This window comes from Pinus tabuliformis, chromosome 2_1 (genome assembly GCF_031772625.1).
Source record: "Pinus tabuliformis cultivar Carrire ecotype Pingquan chromosome 2_1, CPIR1, whole genome shotgun sequence".
Taxonomy (NCBI): domain Eukaryota; kingdom Viridiplantae; phylum Streptophyta; class Pinopsida; order Pinales; family Pinaceae; genus Pinus; species Pinus tabuliformis.
The window spans coordinates 407,256,212-407,276,029 of record NC_142299.1 but is presented as its reverse complement, the minus strand read 5'-3'; positions in this window follow the sequence as shown (position 1 = coordinate 407,276,029).

Below are 19,818 nucleotides of genomic sequence, written 5' to 3'. Positions count from 1 at the left end.
GGATTTTATCTTTTCAAAGCATCTAAAGTCTGCTTTACATGCTTCAAATGGTCTTCTCATGTTTTACTGAAGAAAAGAATGTCATCTAAATATATAATTATAGAATCATCAATAAAAGGTCTGAGTACATCATTCATAACGCTCATGAAAGTGGCAGGAGCATTAGTTAAGCCAAAAGGCATAACCAACCATTCATACAACCCTTGCTTTGTCTTGAAAGCAGTCTTCCATGCATTTTATTCTACAACTCTGACCTGATGATAGCCACTACGCAAGTTTAACTTGGAAAATTAAACTGCTTCTTTCAACTGATCTAATAGATCATCAATGCGAGGAAGAGGATAACGATTCTTGATCGTTATTTTATTCAATGCTATATAATCAATCCACATCCTCCACGAACCATCTTTCTTTCTCACCAGTACGATTGGAGATCCACATGGCGATGTGCTTGGTCTTATGAAACCTTTATCAAGGAGTTCCTATACCTGCTTCTTGATCTCTACATTCTCTAAAGCAGATAACCTATACATTTTGATGTCAGGCAATGGAGCATCTTGCTACAAATGAATATCATGTACTATTTCCCTTTTGAGTGGTAGACCTTTAGGTTATTGAAATAGGATATCATATTCTGAAACAACTTTAACTAAATCAACTTTCTGTTTAGCATCACAACTTTCAAATACATTGGTTTTATCAGGGTTCTTTTCTTTTACAACCATTAGTAAAAATTGCTTGCATGAATTTACAATTCTTTTCAACTGCCCTGAGTTTATGAGAGAATAGTTATTTTTTAATTTATGAGCTCTTACAATATATTTTATTCCATCTTTAGTGAGTTGATACTTATTTTTAGCTCTATAGAAAATGAATTTTCTATCATACAAGTAAGGACTTCCTAAAACAATACCACATATATCCAAGGGAACTATATATAACTCAATCTCATCTACAAATGTTGACCCAATAGCAAACCTAAGTTTACATTCTCTTGTCACTTGTAGCTTTGCTTCATCACATACCCAACCTAATGGATATGGCTTCTTGTGAGGTGTTGTTAGTAATCCCAACTTCTTTACAATTGTTTTAGAAATCAAGTTTTCTTGTGATCCATTATCAAATAAAGTATCAATCTTTTGGTGCTTGGAAATAACTCTAATATGAAAAAGCTCATGTCTTTTCCTCTCATTATCTTCATTATCAATAGATTGTGCAGAATTACTTGTAGATGCTTCAAAATTTTTACTTTTTATACCTATGGCTATGATTGTTGTTTCATCACCTGAATCTGACCCCAAGTCTTTTTGAATAACAACAACAATCTTCTTCTTTTTACCACTAAACTTCTTAGGTTTCAGCGCCATATGCAAAGACCAATAGTGTGCATCATCGTGTCCATCCTTCTGGCAATGAGTGCATGAAGGTTTGTCCTTCTGATTACTTGTAGATGCTTCAGAATTTTTACCTTTTATACCTATGGCTATGACTGTTGTTTCATCACCTGAATCTGACCCCAAGTCTTTTTGAATAACAACAACAATCTTCTTATTTTTACCACTAAACTTCTTAGGTTTCAGCTCCATATGCAAAGACCAATAGTGTGCATCATCGTGTCCATCCTTCTGGAAATGAGTGCATGAAGGTTTGTCCTTCTGTACAATGTTTGTCTTCCTCTCCTTCCATTTCAGCTTCCTCTTTTCCTTGTTCTTGCTTGTAGAGGGTTTTGATGATCCCCCAACCTCTGGGTTCACATTCTTTCCTCCAGCTTTTAGATGTGTATCATAAAGTGATACATCATTTAGGCTAGTGGGATTAAACATGAGAATGGTGTGCTACAAATAGCTATGCAGACCACCAATATACTTCAATAATGTTTCAGGTGAGTCTAGAGACATGCCTAGACTTAAATCTCTTTTTCTAAATTCCTGGGTATAACTTTGAACACTTTGGCCCTTTAATTGGTGAAGAGTTTGCCAACTCATCATTGCTTGCTGCATATAGGCTAGAGGATATAATTGTATTTTGATGGCAGAAACAAATTCATTCCAAGTAGAAAGGATTTTACGATGTCTCTTCAAATCAGCTTGTGTCTTGCCTTCCCACCACACTAGTGTAGTTCCTCCAAGGCGAGGGCTAGCCAACTGAATCTTTCTCCTTTCTGAATCAATGTTCTGCACCCTGCAATATACATCAATCTATCTAGTCTAGTTATCTAGCTTTTCCGCATTTAGTTTTCCATCATAAATTGTGAAATCAAATTTCACATCTAATTTAATCAAAGAAGTTTTCTTCTTTTTCTTTTCAGGGCTAGGAAATGAGGGTGATGAAGGTGATGGTGGAGGAGATGATGGAGGAGGCTCTTCCCCTTTCCCTTTGCCCCCTGGAGGGGAAACTAGAGAAGTTTCCTCTGCTCCTTTGTCTTGTTTGGGTGTTGAAGTGCTTTCACCTCGACCCTTCTTAAATTCCCGATACACCTCTTCCACCATGGCTCGCATGGCCATAAAACTATCCATAAACTGAGATTCTGATTCCAATGGAGTTTCTTCTGACATTCTCCTCTGAGGATAGACCATTCCAATCTCTGGATTAGCCTCAACAAGTTTTCCCTCTCCTAGTTTGAGTTTTGACCTAGTTAGCATTCAAATCCAACACATGTTGTTCTAACCTTAACGAAACCGAAAACCAAAGGCTCTGTTACCACTTGATTTGAAACTGAGATCTTAGATTAATATTAAGGTATTACAGACTCATGTGCAGGAATGCCTATATTACTTAGTGCAACGGATCGAAAATATTGCGAATAATATAGACAATGAACAGTTAGAGAAACATAACGGACACAACTTTTAGTGGTGACCTTTTTATTATGTCTTCAAGAGCAGAGTTTTCACAAATGTGAGCTCAAATTGAGTCTCAACACAACAGGAACAAACAACAGGGTTTTGCTTGAATCCCTCAAGTCTTTTTGAGTACATAGACTCTCCCTCTCGCTCTCTTTCTCTGTTTTCTCTCTATCTCAACACTGCCTGCCTGTCTCTAGCACTGACTGGCTTTTAAACTTGTCGACGCTTATCTGTTTGTCTCCCATTTCGGGCTCTGGCTATTCAAATCCCCTTTGAGTGTTAAACAATCATTGTGAAACGCCTTCAGTTATGGTGGCCACCTGTTTTTAAACGGAAAGGACCATTAGCACCGTTGAAATCCCCAGGAAATACACTAAAAACACTGAAAAACCTGCAAAAATATTTTTATCGAACGTCAAAAATCATCGAATCCACCCTATAATCCTTTCAAATCCGCCTTTGGTCACTATCGCAAGCCCACCATTAATCTGTGTGATCTTTGATCCAATGGTTGATATTCATTTCAGACAACTTATGTGTACAAATATTACCCCCCGAAAAGGCGGTTTTCTCTCTTCGACATCAAGCCACGTGTCGGCCTATGTATGGGATCAGACGGACCCTGTCCAATACCACTTACCACCTGAGGCTCGCCCGGAATCCCGCTCATTACGGAACTCAAAATGTATAAAGCTGCATGTATAAAACTTGCGGGTTTATTTTATTGCTCTAAGCGCATTTCCTTTGTATTTCGATTATTTAAGGAAAATGCAAAAATACATAGAAAACCCTTTTTATCGAGACTCAAAATATATAAGTTCGCATATATAAAACCCGTCGGGTCTGGTTATCACAAGTCGCATGTTTGTATCAGCCCTACTCCTTTGTATCACTGTGATGCGATATTGCGATATGATATATCTCAATGACATATTGTATGGTCTTCCGGCCCATCGGTAAGTCTTCCCTTGCATTTTAGCGATGCAATATTGCGATGTAATCTGGGCTATTGATATACATGCTTGATCAACAGTCCTCGTTAAATCATGTTGATTGCTATCGTGATTTCTATAAGGCTGCCTCCGATAGACTCCACTTGCTGCCTCCGACTGCGATATGCCGATTACATCTGCACCGTTGATCGACGAGATCTGACGGCTCTTGTGCGATGTTGCTTAAGCCTACAATAGACTCTGTTTTCGCCATTTCTTCATTTTTCTCGTGTCCGATAGTGTTTTCTGCCATTCCTGAAGGTTTATCCTTTGCAATAGTGTTTAAGTATTGAAAGACTTAAAGGTTTTTAGGATCCATTTTGGATCACGCCTTCCCACTGAAAAGCTTTTGGACCACCAAAAGTTGGTTTTTAAGCATTGATCAAGTGAGGATATAGCTTCCTCACTTGCCCAATTTCTATCCATCGTGCACTGCTTGGGTTTGAACCTTTGAGTTTGATACTTAGGTACTCAACAACTCCTTTGTGTGTAGTTCTCACCTTTCTGTCCAAAACTGTGTCTTCCTGCAATTCGTTGAGATATTTAGGCAACAGATCATCAATAGAAGGCAACTAACTTTGCTCTTCGGGATCTTTAATTAATGAAGGTTCATACAGTCTCAAGTTTTCTGCATTAATGACTGAATAGGTATGCATATAAGTTGGAAAATCAAGGTGAAAATCGTTTTCACCAATTTTCTCAAGTATCTTGAATGGTCCATACCTTATTGGTTTTAGCTTCTTACCTTCACCTTGCATTCTGTCTTTGCTGATGTACATCCATACTTGATCACCAACTTGGAAAATATGCTCAATTCGATGCTTGTCATGCCTTGCGTTGTACTAGGCTTGGCGTCTTTCTAGCTGTTCCTGCACTGCCTGGTGAATTTCTTGGATTTATTCAATGAACTTGGTTGCTTTTTCCACATCACTTTGTCCATCAACTACTATGTCTTTACCAAATACAAAATCCAAGGGAGACTTTGGTATAAAACCAAAAGAAGTCTCAAAAGGAGATCTCTGAGTAGAAGAGTGCTTGGCACAATTGTAAGCATGTTGCACATAACACAAATGTTCATCCCAAAGCTTGGGATGCTTGCTACAATAGCCTCTGAGCAACTGGATCACTTTCCTGTTGACCACCTTTGTTTGACCATCTGTTTCTGGATGAAATGTTGTGCTCTTCTTCAATCTGGTGTCCATCAACTCCCATAGACTTGACCAAAACTTCCCAACAAATCAGGAATCTCGATCAGATACAATAGAAGTGGGTAACCCAAAATGAATCCATACATGCTGAAAGAACAAATTCATTGTTTGTTCAGTTGTAATCTGCTTGTTACAAGGTATCAAAATACGCATTTTGCTGAACCTATCTGCAATAACATACAAGTAATCATGACCTTTTCTAGATTTTGGCAATCCCCCAACAAAGTCCATGGAAACACTTTCCCAAGGACGAGAAGGAACTAGAAGTGGGGTGTACAAGCCTAATTTTCTATTCTTGGGCTTGCTTTTAGCACACATAGTACACACTTTAATATATTTAGAAATTGTTTCATGCATTCTTGGCCAATAACATAACCTTTGCAACTGTGCAACTATTTTACTTACACCAAAAGGACCTGATATGAGAGAAGTATGTGCTCCTCAGATTATGTTAACTCTTTCAATTTGTGGAATTCATAACTTTCCCAAATGATATAAGAGTTGGTCCTTAACATAATAATCCAATTCTTCTACTTGCTTGCCATGACTTAAAGTTGCATATACATCTTTAAAATCTACATCTTGAGCATATTATTCAATGTAATTTTCATGCATTATTGAGTTATGCTTAAGTATAGTAGATGCATTTATGATTGATCTTGATATCATATATGCAACCTTATTGTGTATGCCCTTCTTATATCTGATGACAAGATGAAATTGATGTAAAAAACCCATCCACTTATAATGTCTTGATTGCTCCAATTTAGTTTGTGAGTGAAAATATTGAAGTGGTTGATGATTTGTATGTATGATTGTTTCTTTGCCCATTAGGTAATGTTTCCACTTTTTCACACTCTGTACTAATGCATACAATTCTTTATCATATGTGGAATAATTAACTACTGCAGAAGTAAATGTCTCAGAATGATAGCATATGGGTTTACATGTTGCATCAACACTACTCTCATGGCATAGTCACTCGCATTTGTTTCAATCTCAAATGGTCGTTGAAGATCTGGCAGTGCTAGTACTGGTGTTGTACTAATTTTTTCTTTTAAGGTGTCGAAGGCTTTCTGCTGTTTGCCTCTCCACTGAAACACCTTTTTCAATCCTGTTAAAGCATGTAATGGAGCTGCAATCAAATGAAAGTTAGCAATAAACTTCCTCCAATATTGTGCTGCTCCTAGGAAACTCCTAACTTCTGTAGCAGATTTGGGTTTATGCCAATTCAAAATGACTTCAACCTTAGAGGGATCTATCTTGAATTCACTACCCCCTACAATATGACCCAAATAATTTAAAGATCTTTTGCCAAATACACATTTTGATTAATATTAAGATATTACAGACTCATGTGCAGGAATGCCTATATTACTTAGTGCAACAGATTAAAAATATTGCGAATAATATAGACAGTGAGCAGTTAGAGAAACATAACAGACACACACACATAACACATCAAATAATCAAGTAGTTCACCCAAAACTCTTTGGCTACGTCTCTTGGTCCAGCTTTCAATGGTGACCTCTCTATTATGTCTTCAAGAGTAGAGTTTTTACAAAAGTGAGCTCAAATTGAGTCTCAACACAACAAGAACAAACAACAGGGTTTTGCTTGAACACCTCAAGTCTTTCTGAGTACACAGACTCTCCCTCTCACTCTCTATCTTTGTTTTCCCTCTGTCTCAGCACTGCCTGCCCTGTCTCTACCACTGACTAGCTTTTAAACTTATCGGTGCTTGTTTGTTCATCTCCCCTTTCAGGCTCTCTGGCTTCCTACCTCTGTCGGTTCAAATCCGCTCTGAGCATTAAATAATCATTGTGAAATGCCTTCAGGTATGGTGGCCACCTATTTTTAAATGGAAAGGACCATTGGCGTCGTTGAAATCCCCAGGAACACATTTCTCTATTTACAGAGAGAAATACACTAAAAACACTGAAAAACCTGCAAAACTCTTTTTATCGGACTTCAGGAATCATCGAATCCGCCCTATAATCGTTTCGAATCCGCCTTTGGTTGCTATCGCAAGCCCACAGTTGATCTGTGTGATCTTTGATCCAACGATTGATATTCATTTCGTGCGACTTATGCGTACGAAGATTACCCGCCCGAAAAGGCGGTTTTCTCTCTCCAGTGCCAAGCCATGTGTCGGCCTGTGTATGGGATCGGACGGAGCCCGTCCAATACCACTTACCGCCTGAGGCCTGCCCGAAATCCTGCTCATTACGGAACTCAAAATATATAAAGATGCATGTATAAACCTTTTGGGTCTGTTTTATCACTCTGGGCACATTTCCTTTGTATTTTGTTTATTTAAAGAAAATGTGAAAATACATAGAAAAACCCTTTTTACCGGAACTCAAAATATATAAATTCGCATCTATAAAACCATTGGGTCTAGTTATAGCAAGTCACATGTTTGTATCGGCCCTACTCCTTTGTATCGCTATGATGCGATATATCGCAATCACATATCGCATGGTCTTCGCCCCCCTCGGTAAGTCTTCCCTTGTGTTTTAGCGATGCGATATTGCAATGTAATCTAGGCCGCTGATCTGTGCGCTTGATCAACGGTCCTCGTTAAATCGCGTCGATCGGTATCGCAATTTCCATAAGGCCAGCTCCGATAGACTCCGCATGCTGCCTCAGATTGCGATATGCTGATTAGATTTGGACTGTAGCTCGGTCAGATCTGATGGCTCCTATGCGATGTTTCTTAAGCCTCCAATAGACTCTGTTTTCGCCATTTCTTCATGTTTTTCCCATTCGATAGTGTTTTCCGCCATTCTTGAAGGTTTATCATTTGCGATAGTGTTTAAGTATTAAAAGACTTAGAGGTTTTTAGGATCCATTTTGGATCATTTATATATGGTTTTTATTTTTAGTTATTACATGTTTTTATGTTTACTCTCACAATTATGTAGAGGCATTTTCTCTTTAGCTAACTCAATTTTATAATTGTGTTTAAATTTGTGTGATTGTTTGAATTTATAAATTTATATATAAATCTTACTCCAACTTGAGTCTAATTAGGTTAGGCTATTTCAAATATAATGTTATACATTTAAAGTGAAGAAATTAGTAACTTAAAGTTTATTTATAAATTTAGTTTATAAAATTCTTAATACTATCTATATATATATATATATATATATATATATATTGACAATTGGGTCAGTCTTGTATTTGCATGACACAGAGTCAATTTCAATAGTCTTCTTCTCCATAGACTAGATTACTCTATGGAATTTGAATCTTGGAGCCTTTAATTCACACAATACTTCATTTCATGGAAATCTATGATAATAATTTATTTGAAAATTCCCCCCCACAGCAGCTGTGAGTATAGGCCAAATGTCATGCCAATGATCAAGTTGAATGGTGATTCTAGCCACCTGCCTAGTCGCATGCTCATCTCAATGCATAGGTTTAGTATGATAACTCCTCATATTCCGTGGGAATTAACAGATTCAGTGGGAAGGTACACTCGCTCGACTTTGGATTATAGGGAAGTGATGACCAATTATAATGGCATGGATTGATACGTTGAGTTGCAAGTAGGAGTGATGCAGGATCATATTGCCTCCAAGACAAACTCTGTTTGTCTAGATTTAGTGGTTGTTTCATTTACCAAGGGAGTTAGTTCTTAATTTATGTAATTGAGTGTAATTAATTTGTATTGTATTTTTCTAAGTTTGTAAGGATATTTTAGAGAATATGTATAGAAATTGTAATTAGATCTATTCCTCGGGATAAATTTTAGGAATATTTATGATAGTTAGAGAAATATGGGGGAACTTAGATTAATCAGAGATTTGTGGATCTAAGAGTCTTATATTAGAGATTTAGGTGAGGATTCTTTTGATCTAAACTAAATCAGTTCAAAATCCATTTTCACGTAAATAATAGTTATAATAGAGATAGAGGGGTGTGATAAAGGTAGAGACAAAGTGTGCAAGTTATAGGGTTGAAGAAAAAAATTGGCTTAGTGCCAGAATGGGCCAATTAATGTAAATCAGGGTAGAAAGGACCTTTTGTAAATCTTATATATATATATATATATATATATATATATATATATATATATATATATATATATATATAGTTCAACATGTTAGAGTTTATGCCCTTATATTTTATAATTGTTGCAGAGGAAACCAAACTCAAGAGGAGTCTATGTGTTCAGTTTCACGAGAGATTTGAATCCAAACATTGGTGGATTCGGTATACATAAAGCTCGGGAGAGATAAGTGTTGATTGTTGATCAACAAGGATCAATGATTCATTAATCATAGAAGGGTCACGTGGAGGCATTGGAAATATTGTAGGAGGGCCACAAAGAGAGATGAATAGAAGCAAGAGAAGACAAAAAGGCATTCTATATAGGAGGAGACCTAAATTAGATTAACTTTCAAAACTCAAGGCTCAGAAGGAATAGTGCAAACTGAGATCTAAGCTCATAGGAAACAAATTGAGCATTGATAGTGTCGAGGAGGAAGAAAAAGAGCACGAGTGACCAAGTATCATTAGTTAACGGATTGTCAAGTGACGAGAATTTTCTCATTACCCAGGGTTGTTAAGTCGGAAGGTTAGAAGTCCTGGAAGGTTAGAAGTCTCGAAATGTTGTAAGCTTGTAACGATTTGCAAATTTGAATTTAAATAGAGCATCAAGATCCGAGATTGTGAAGAAAGAAAACTTGGAAGGCCAGAACCTCGAAAATCCTATGGATTCATTTAAATAGCACATTAGGGTACTCGGAGGGGCCCACAAGGAGAAAGGTAGAAAAGTAAACATTTCTAGTTATAAGGTAAAATGGTACCTGGGGAATATTTTATAAAGGAAGGACTACTTAGGAGCGATGTTATTGGAAGGATAGCCATAGTCAGCAAGTCAAAATCCCATAAGGTTTTAGAATTTGAATTTCAAAGAATTATGGACCCTCAGGGTCATGAGAGTTAATGTAGTGCTTGGTTACATTGCTTAGTTCTTAGGAACACGAATTGGTAAGGTAGAGGATTAGAAGATTGGTTCTAAGGTTATTAAGAAGAACTTGGATATAGAGTTTTTGAAGTGTTGGATTGCCCCATAATTATCTCCCACCGTAAAATTAGTAGAGAATGGATTTTGAATCTTGTAACGCTTCTGTAGCAAGGATTGAAGGAAGCACCTTTTGAGAAGAAGACAAGGCCATGTGAGATTTGAGCTAACTTGACCTCGGATACAAGTTTGGGTTTGCATCATGGAGGCCACTAGAGAGGATGGAAACTTCCATATTTAGATCAACAACGATTACACCAAATTTTTGTTATTTATCCCTCTCCTTTGCAAGACATGTCGACCCTTAATTATCATGTCGTTAGTTTTCATTGAGGTTATGTTTATATCTATTGGCCCCTCCTTGGGCATTCTCTTGTTTCCTCTATTTTGGTGTGTATGCAATGCACCACTTGGTTTTCCTCCAACACACTCTTGTATCTGCATGGGCACTGTGGGGGTCAAGATGGTCATCCAGCCTCAACCTACTAGTTCGTTTGTCACCCGAGATCCTATGTCTGCATTCCATATATTAAACATAACAGGTGGCAGTCTCAAAATCACAAACAAATTCACTCTATATGGGAAAAACACCCTACTTTGAAAGTTTACTTACTCCACTAGTAGCCAAATAGTGATGGGTTTAGGATGGTGTCAATAATTATGGCTCTTATAATAATTGGCACCCCAGGGTCCCATCTGTGGAGCTCAATTATCATCAGTTATTTAGCTCATGGATCTGAATTATGTAGGGAATGACATTGTAACAAAGGATATAGTTGTCGAATACATGGTTATCACGACACTCGTGGTCAAGGTGCTAGTGGTTGGGTTGCTCGCAGTTGTGGTCATCCTGATTATCGTTGGTATGCTCATGATTGTGGTGGTAATGGTCGAAGCTATGCTCGAGGTTTGAATGTTCTTGGCCAAGGATATAGTCAAGGCATTGCTCTTGGTCCTCTTGTTCATCACATGATGCTTCTTCTATCAATGTGCAACATTGTGCACATTATCTTTATTTCTAGCAAATGAAGTATTTAAATAGTTGCGTGCTCAGTTTTGTTGTTTTGTATGCCAATCATCGGTCATCGGAGCCAATGTATTTGGAAACTTATTTTTCTATCTGATAATCTCGTTAAGCTAGGTCTTCACAACCTCATGGTCATTTACTTGTCCTACTGGTCTAGCTTCCCTACAAATAGACTGGTAAAATATAAAATACTCTTTTGTATATCTCCTTGAACTAATGAAATGTCAAGCTTAATTTTTATTTTTATTTTTATTTTATGTGAAATTTGTATTTAATTTTAAATTATATTACCATTTAAGAGTTATAATCTTTGATATCTTCAAATTTTCATGTTAAGTTAAAGGGTTTAAATCAAATTGTCTAACATAATTTTTATAATTATAAATTCTAATATTATCTAAATATTAATATGGTGTCCCACTAAATTTTAATATGCAATTAAACATTTCAGAAATTTCATATTTTGATTTTTTTTTTTTTTTAATTAAGCTATAATACATTTGAAATATTAATTCACTAAAATAAATTTTATGTAAGTTCTAAAGTTGAAGTCAATTTTAAAATCTAATTAAAAGTTTAATTCACAATAAACAAGTGCTACATAGTAGTTGTTCCCCATTGTTTAGTTTAAGTATAGGTAAATTAAAGTGGAAAATAATAAAAGAGCCATGAGATGTTACTTATGCACATATATATTTAATTAAGATATGTCTATTAATTTATATATGATTAATAAAAATTATAAAGTTTTTTTTTTTTTTTAAGAATATATTAATATATTACCATTTAATTTAATTTAAATATTAATTTAAATTAAATTATATTTATATAAAATAAACATGATTAAGAATTCTACCATATTCTTTTATTATTAATATAATTTATCTTCTAAATTAAATTATATTTATCTAAAATAAACATGATTGTTTTTAAAAATTAATCTAAATTACGTTAATAATAAAAGATGGTAGAATTTTAACAATTTTTTAAAATATCTTCAAAATCAAATCTAACACTTATCACAACTCTACACATCATAAATATGAGCAAGCTAAAAAGGGCTTCTTGTGAAAGAAATCATTGTTATTATTTAAACTTGGTGCCTTATTTTAAACTCGGTGCCTTCCTTGCTAAAGGATAAATTATTTTTGAAATTGACTTAATAAGACTTTTGTTTAAATAGATGTAAGCATTGTAATTAATTGTTATACCTATTAAAAGTAAATAATTTTTCAATTATTATTTATAGAGTGATCTGCCAAATTGAATAACTGTTGAATAATTAAGCTGATAAGCATCCCTCCTATTGGAATTGGACATTTCAATCATTTTGTTAATCATAGATTCCAATCAGATGGATGAAAATAAAATATGATCGAATATTTTACATCAATGGATGAAATGGGTGAAGATAACTTCCTTCCATATCTAAATCAAATGATTAAACCCTATTTAAATTAATTTTTTACCATATTATGATTAAAAATTTATTGTTCCACTAACTATTAACCACGTATAGAGATTAATGCAAATTTGATTGCCTTGATTGAAACTCGGTACATAACCTATTTTGAAACACATATCCATTATTGAAAGGACCATTAGACTATGAAACTTTTACTTCAACCACATGTCCATTGTTGTTTATAATTAAGCTTATATTGTAATGTTTCCAACTCGGCAGTGTCCACGTAAACTGGAAAGTGTTGCTCGTTCACATTCTCAAGAGAAATGTTTTCATTTCTCATGTTTGGATCTACCCAATTTTGATTACTTAGGGAGGTACTTTTCATTCTCTCTCAAGATCAATCTCCCCAACCAATCCATTGCTCTCTCAATAATAACCCTAGGGAGAGATCAGAAGTATAAGACTCATCATAAGGAAAGATACATAACATCAGACTCATCCTGTAAACCAAAACCCAATGGCATCAAGGTCAAAGCCCAACTGACCATGGGATCAGTCAATATTATTCATGAGGCCAAACTCTCCAACCATAAGCAATGGTTTCTTAAGCACAATAACCCAAGGGAGTAATCAAAGTCAATATCTACAACCGTCTCACTGGTCTCTCAATCAAACAACGTGACTCAAATCAGGATCAAACTCTCCAACCATACCAATGGTCTCTCGATCAAACCCAATGACCTAAGAGAGTACACAAGGTACATCTCCCCAACCATTAACACAGATCTCTTAGTCAATCTCAATGACCTAAGAAAGGAATCCCTATCTCACTATCAAACTCCCCGACTATATAGTCTCTCAGTCCACGACCCAAGGAAGGAGTCCTAATCTCAATGTCAAAAGGGTCAATCTCCCCAACCATATTGTCTCTCAATCAAATGTAATGACATAAGGGAGAGTACTCAAAATCAATGTCCCTAACCAAGCCTATTGATCTCTTAGTCAAACACAATGACCTAATGAGTCACTCCAAGCCTCAAAACCAATCTCCCCAACCATAAGGTTTCTCAGTCAAACTCAATGACCCATGGGAGTAACCAAAACAATCTTCCCAACCATAAACCATGGCTTCTGAGCCAGGCCCAAGGGAGATTCATGATGCTATACAATCAATGTTTCCTCTCTCCAAGAGAGGGATTCTCAACCATCCCAAGCTCCTCTCAGAAGCAAACAAACTTCATTTAGGATAGTGGCTTTGTCAAAACATCAACAACCAGCTTATCGATAGAAATGTATTCGAGCCTCACAGCTCTTCTTAGGACAACATTCTAGATATACTGACACTTGATCTCAATGTGCTTCGAGCTATTATGAAAAGCAAATTCTCCAAAAGCTTCACACAACTTTGATTGTTACAATATATCACAGTGAATTCCAACACTTGATCAAACAAACCTGTAGACAACTTTTGAATCCCAAACTGCTTTACAACAGGCTAAACAATCAGCTATATGCTCAACTTCAGTCGTGTTAAGTGCAACAGAGGTATGCACCATACTCATTCATGATATCTAGGCTAAAACAACATCCATAAGTGCATCTAGCCTAATCATATTTCATGCAGCTGCAATTCACCATTCAATGGTGTCAAGAAAATATTTCAATATATGTTTCGTTGCAATTTAATGTGCACACCAGAGCATAGCAAATATCAGGTTTCAGATAGTTCAAGAGCCAATAAGTTGATGATACAAAGAAGGATTAGAATCAGGGTCTTGCAATTTCTTCAAATTTTTAATCATGGAGATGTCCATGGACTCGCAGTGATCACACAAAATTTTTGAAGGATTTCAACAAGCTTATGCAATACCTTCAATTTCATATAGTAATATATTAGACAAAGATCCTTCAATCGGCTCCCTCTTACACTGGACAAAGAAGTCCTCGGCCCTTGCCAAAAACATATCATCACATAGAAGAAAAATCATGGGCTCATCTTCAACAAATTTAGATCAGCATCGCTCTTCAAAACTTTTATCCATCTTCATCTCGGAAGTCACAACTGGCTTGTTTTCGTCATAGATGAAAACATGTTTCAATTTGGCTTATATGTCTGTTGCCTCCAAGTACAGAGCTTTATCCAATACAAGTCTTCTCGTCACAAACTTTAGTTTGTTCTTCCATTCATTAATTACCACAACTATGGTAACCTTCATTATGTACCTGCAATCCACGCTAGGAGGCCAAGGAAAAACAAACACAACCAAAACGAATACAAAGACAAGACACATCCACAAATACAAGACCACAAGCCACCATAGTCAATAGCATGATGAAGACCAAGATCCAATTCTTACCAACATAATGTTTAAAAAAACTGATTGTGAATATATAAGCTTACCAGGAGCAAAGCAGCTACACGGGTACCTTCGTGTGGATAATATAATCATCATCAAGGTCTCCAACACAACAACTTTTCCATTTCTAAGAAAGAATTGAATTCAAAAGTTGAGAATAAAAAATTTCATTAATCAGACTTATTTGAGATAGAGCCGAGAATGAGCATTACTTGCCAAATGGCACTGAAAAAATAAGAAGAAGACTATAAATTGTGTCAAACATCAACATTACTAAATATCAGTGTTCCAAGTAAAGTCTTTACATTCCTTTTGCCTTATAAACACTGTCAAACATCACTCAAAAATAAGAAATCAGTGTTCCAAGTAGTCTTTTTATTCCATTTATCCCATAAATACTGTCAAATTTGTTTATCACTCAAAGATCAATTTTGAAACAAAACGGGAGAAGCTGGATAAATGAGTAAACCAGCAAGCCCATGAGGGAAACATGGCACTGCAGTTGAGATAAAGAATTTCAATTTGATCAAGAAGATAAAGATTCAAACAAAATAGAAAATGCTTGTGTGCTAAGCTCAATGAACTGTTACTCATTTGCATAGCACAGTGGCAGTTATAAAATCAGATTCACTTCACTGCTAAAATATCAAGTGACAAGAAAGAGAGTAGAATAGAAGAAAGAAGAAACTCTTGCAGCTTTAGGAGACAAGACTATGTTGTGGTATTAAAGAATGAGACACATAGGAGAGAAGGGACTTTGAGTATTGCATGGAAATAGTACGGTAGAAAATATGTCTAATTTCTCTCTGTATTTTGATTTCAGTGAACATTATTTATTTACGAAGCAGAATTGGGTGAGATTCTTCTCTGGTGCTAAGAGTGCATAAGGAATACTACAACTAGTACATAAGGATGTGTTTGGACATGAGCCAGTTCCATCATTGGGTAAATATCTGTATTGTGTCTCATTTATAGATGAATTATTAATAAATATGTGGATATATTTCCTCAAGAAAGAATATGAAGTCTTTGACACATTTAAAGAATTTAGAAATCTAGCGTAGAATCAGATAGAGAAGAAAATATAGGTGTTGATTACTGTGGGAAAGAATGTGAAGAGTTATTTGAAAAGCGTGGTATAGAAAGGAATAATACTAACCCATACAAACCTCAATAGAATGAGTTGTGGAAAATATGAATAAGGCATTTATGCAAAAATACAGGAGCTTGCTCAGTGGTTCTCAGTTAGGAAGGGAGTTCTGGGTAGAGGTACTGGATACTGCATGTTACTTAGTGAATGGATCACCCTCATCAATGTTGTATGATAAGAATCCACATGAAGTATGGACTAGAAAGAAACCATATCACACACATTTGAAGATATTAGGTTGTGATGCATATGTACATATTCCAAAGGAAAATATAACTAAGTTTTATAGAAAATCTGAAAAGTGAATCTTTATTGGTTATAAAGATGGTTTAAAAGGTTACAATCTTTGGAACCTAGAAACAAAGAAGGTTTTGTACAATTGAGATGTGGTATTTAGAGAAGTATAATATGTTATCAAAAAATAAGTCTTACCAAGGGAGGAAGAACAAAAGAAGATCGATTTTGAAGTATAGGATGATGATTTAGACGCTATAGAAGAACATGAATTAGAAGAAGAAGAACCACATACTCCGATTGTGTGGAGATTAGTTCAAGAAAGAAGTCATCCAGAAAGGAATACTCAGCTTGATTTTTTCTTTAATTTTTATTTGTTAGTAATTTATTGATGATGAGCCTAGAATTATTACGGAGGCAGTGGATTCAAATGATGGAAAAATCTAGAAAACTGCCATGGTTGAAGAAATATTAGCCTTAGACCAAAATGAGGCTTGGGATCTAGTGGATTTGTTAGTTGGAAGAAAACGCATTGGCAACAAATAGGCATTTAAGAAGAACTTGAATGTAGAAGGCATTGTGGAGAAATAAAAAGCTCGATTGGTAGCAAAAGGATATTCTCAGGTGTAGGGAATTGATTTTGGTGATATATTTTATCTAATTGCAAAGTTAGCTTATATTATATTTATTTTATTTGTTGTTGTTGCTTTTGTTTTAGTAAGGTAGAAAAAATAGATGTGAAGACATCATTCCTACATGGGGATTTGGAACAAGAGATCTATATGAAATAACCAAAAGGATTTGCAGTGAAGGGTAACAAAGAGTTGGTATGAAGGTTGAAAATTTCCTTGTGTGGGTTGAAGAAATCACACAGGATGTGGTATAAAAAATTTGATACATAAATACAAGGACTTAGCTTCATAAGAAGCAAAGTAGATCATTGAGTGCATTTTAAATTATTTTGTGATTGTATTATTTATTTGATATTGTATGTGGGTGATATGCTATTGATTGGAAATGAAAGGAAAATCATATAGGAAGTGAAAACCAATTGTCTTTTAAATTTAACTTGAAGGATCTTGGTGTTGTAAATTTCATTTTGGGAATGCAAATTAAAAGAGTTCAGGTAATGAGGAAACTCTGGTTAAATCAAAGGAAGTGTATCAAGAAAATATTGTAGAGGTTTAATATGTAGGAAAGTAAATCAATGAAGGTACCTGTTCATGTAGGTGTAAATTTATTTGTAGACTAGTGTCCCAAGACACAAGAAGAGGAAGAGGAACCCTGGATAGTATGCCAGTGCGATTGGAAGTTTGATGTACATGATGGTTCTAGAAGACTAAACATTACACATGTAGTGGGAGTACTTAATAGGTATATGTCAAAACCATGGAAAGATCAATGGACAATAGTAAAGAAGGTTTTCAAGTATCTATGTGGCATTATTGATTAAGGATTTTTCTACTAAGGAAGGCTAGGACTAGAAAGAGTGTTGGGCATACATGGCTTTGTTGATGCTGACTAGGTTAGAGATCTAGATTGTAGAAGATCCACAAGTGGATATGTTTTCAACCTATTTGGAGGAGATATCAATTGGATGAGAAAGAAACAAATTGTAATGGCTCTTTCAACCACAAAAGATAAATACATGGCAACCACTCATACAAGTGAGGAAGTAGTTTGGTTATAGATATTGTGTTAAGGGATGGGGTTGGTACAACAAGCTATAATGATAGATTGTGATAGCCAAAGTGTAGTTTTCTTAGTGAAGAACCCTACTTATCATTCAAAGAAAAATCATATTGATGTTCATTATCACTTTGTGAGGGATATGATTGAAGAAAAGAAGGTGTTGTTGGAAACGGTGGACATTTTGAAGAATGTTGTAGATGGATTAACAAAATTTGTTAGTGCTAAAACTTCTTTACTATGTACAAACAATAGATGTCACCGCTCTAAATTTTTCACTATGTAGTCCTATGCTCCCCTATATGCAAATAAAACAACATATGTGAGAATGTTGTGTATGCGTTACATTATTTGCATGAATTATATGCACAAGGAACAAAATGGGGTCCGAGGGGGTTGGGAAGCCCCTACATAGGATTTAGGGCAGCACCCTAAGAAATTTTTTGGGTGGTTTTTTTGCATCCATTTTGGCAATGTTTTGGACATAGATTTTGCTAAAAGTGGTTATGTGGTGCATGATGGTTTTTCTCATGGTTTTTTTAGTTTTGGTTATGGATCTATGGTTCATTTTGTGGTTCATATGCCACAATATGTATATTATATTGTAATACTCTACAAAACTTATATAATGATAAAAATATTAATAGTTTTCCCAGGTTTCTGATTTTCAATATAAAATCTTTGTGTAAATTGTGTGTTTTCCATTGTATATTTTCTTCTTTAATTAAGAATCTGTTTACAACAATTAATTGTATAGGGTTAAAACCTACACTCCTATGGGCGACTTTCCTAGGAGGTATAAGGTTAACTGAAAAGACTACGTTCAAAGAAATTTTTTCTCCCTGATCTCATCTAGACAAGATGGAATGTATTGAGAAACTTGGAGTGAAGAAAAATTACATAGGGGGTGAGGGAAACAACATGACTGTGTTTTCTTTTCCTTCATATCCCACCCATAAGAGGATCTTGAGTATCGAGAAACCTAATTTACAAACTAGATGGAATGTGAGAGAGGAATGTGTGTTATCCATTGCAATAATGTAACTAAGAATTGTTAAACTGAGAGATCTAAAAGATCCCCAACCACGTATTAATTCATTGTAACACATCCTTGATCAATAAGAAATGATGAAAATGATGTAAAATTATTCCACATATCAAAGTCTTGGAACTGATACTCACCACTTGATGTCTATAGAATGAAAAATTGATTAGCTAAGGTTGTATGACATGATCGATCGGTGACTTGATATCCACATCAGAGTCATTTCCAAATAATTTTATATGATTTTCCATCGTTCTCATGTTGGAAAGGTATAAAATATTTTTTGTTTAAGTTACCTAGTGGTGGCTCAGGAGACTATCCTCTGCACTTTACATGCAACTGCTCATATTGTTAAGGAGGCATGCTGTCACCTCCCACTAACATGTAGCTTGGTGGAATGGTAGAATGATGCCCACCACCACCTCGCATCTCGATCACTCCATCTAGAGAACATTTAAACAAATTATTAAAAAATCATGTAATATATTATTTTAAATTTATATATTATATTTACAAAGATTGTAAAGATATCCAAATTACTGCTTATCTAATGAATTGGATTAAGGTCATGGTTGATATTTATGAGACCAAAATTACTTGAAAATAGATAGGGTATTGATGGCTGCACTATGTGGAAAGAATTTATAATCTTGAAAGATACTTTTATCTCCAGCTATCTATACTTTCCACCAAATATATTTAGGGAAAGAAACCCAAAGATGCTTGAAGACATTTTTAACTTTCATTGATCCTAAATAATGATGATCCCAAGAGGTGAATTAACCACTTATTTTGGATATCCAATTTAGTCTATCCTCCAT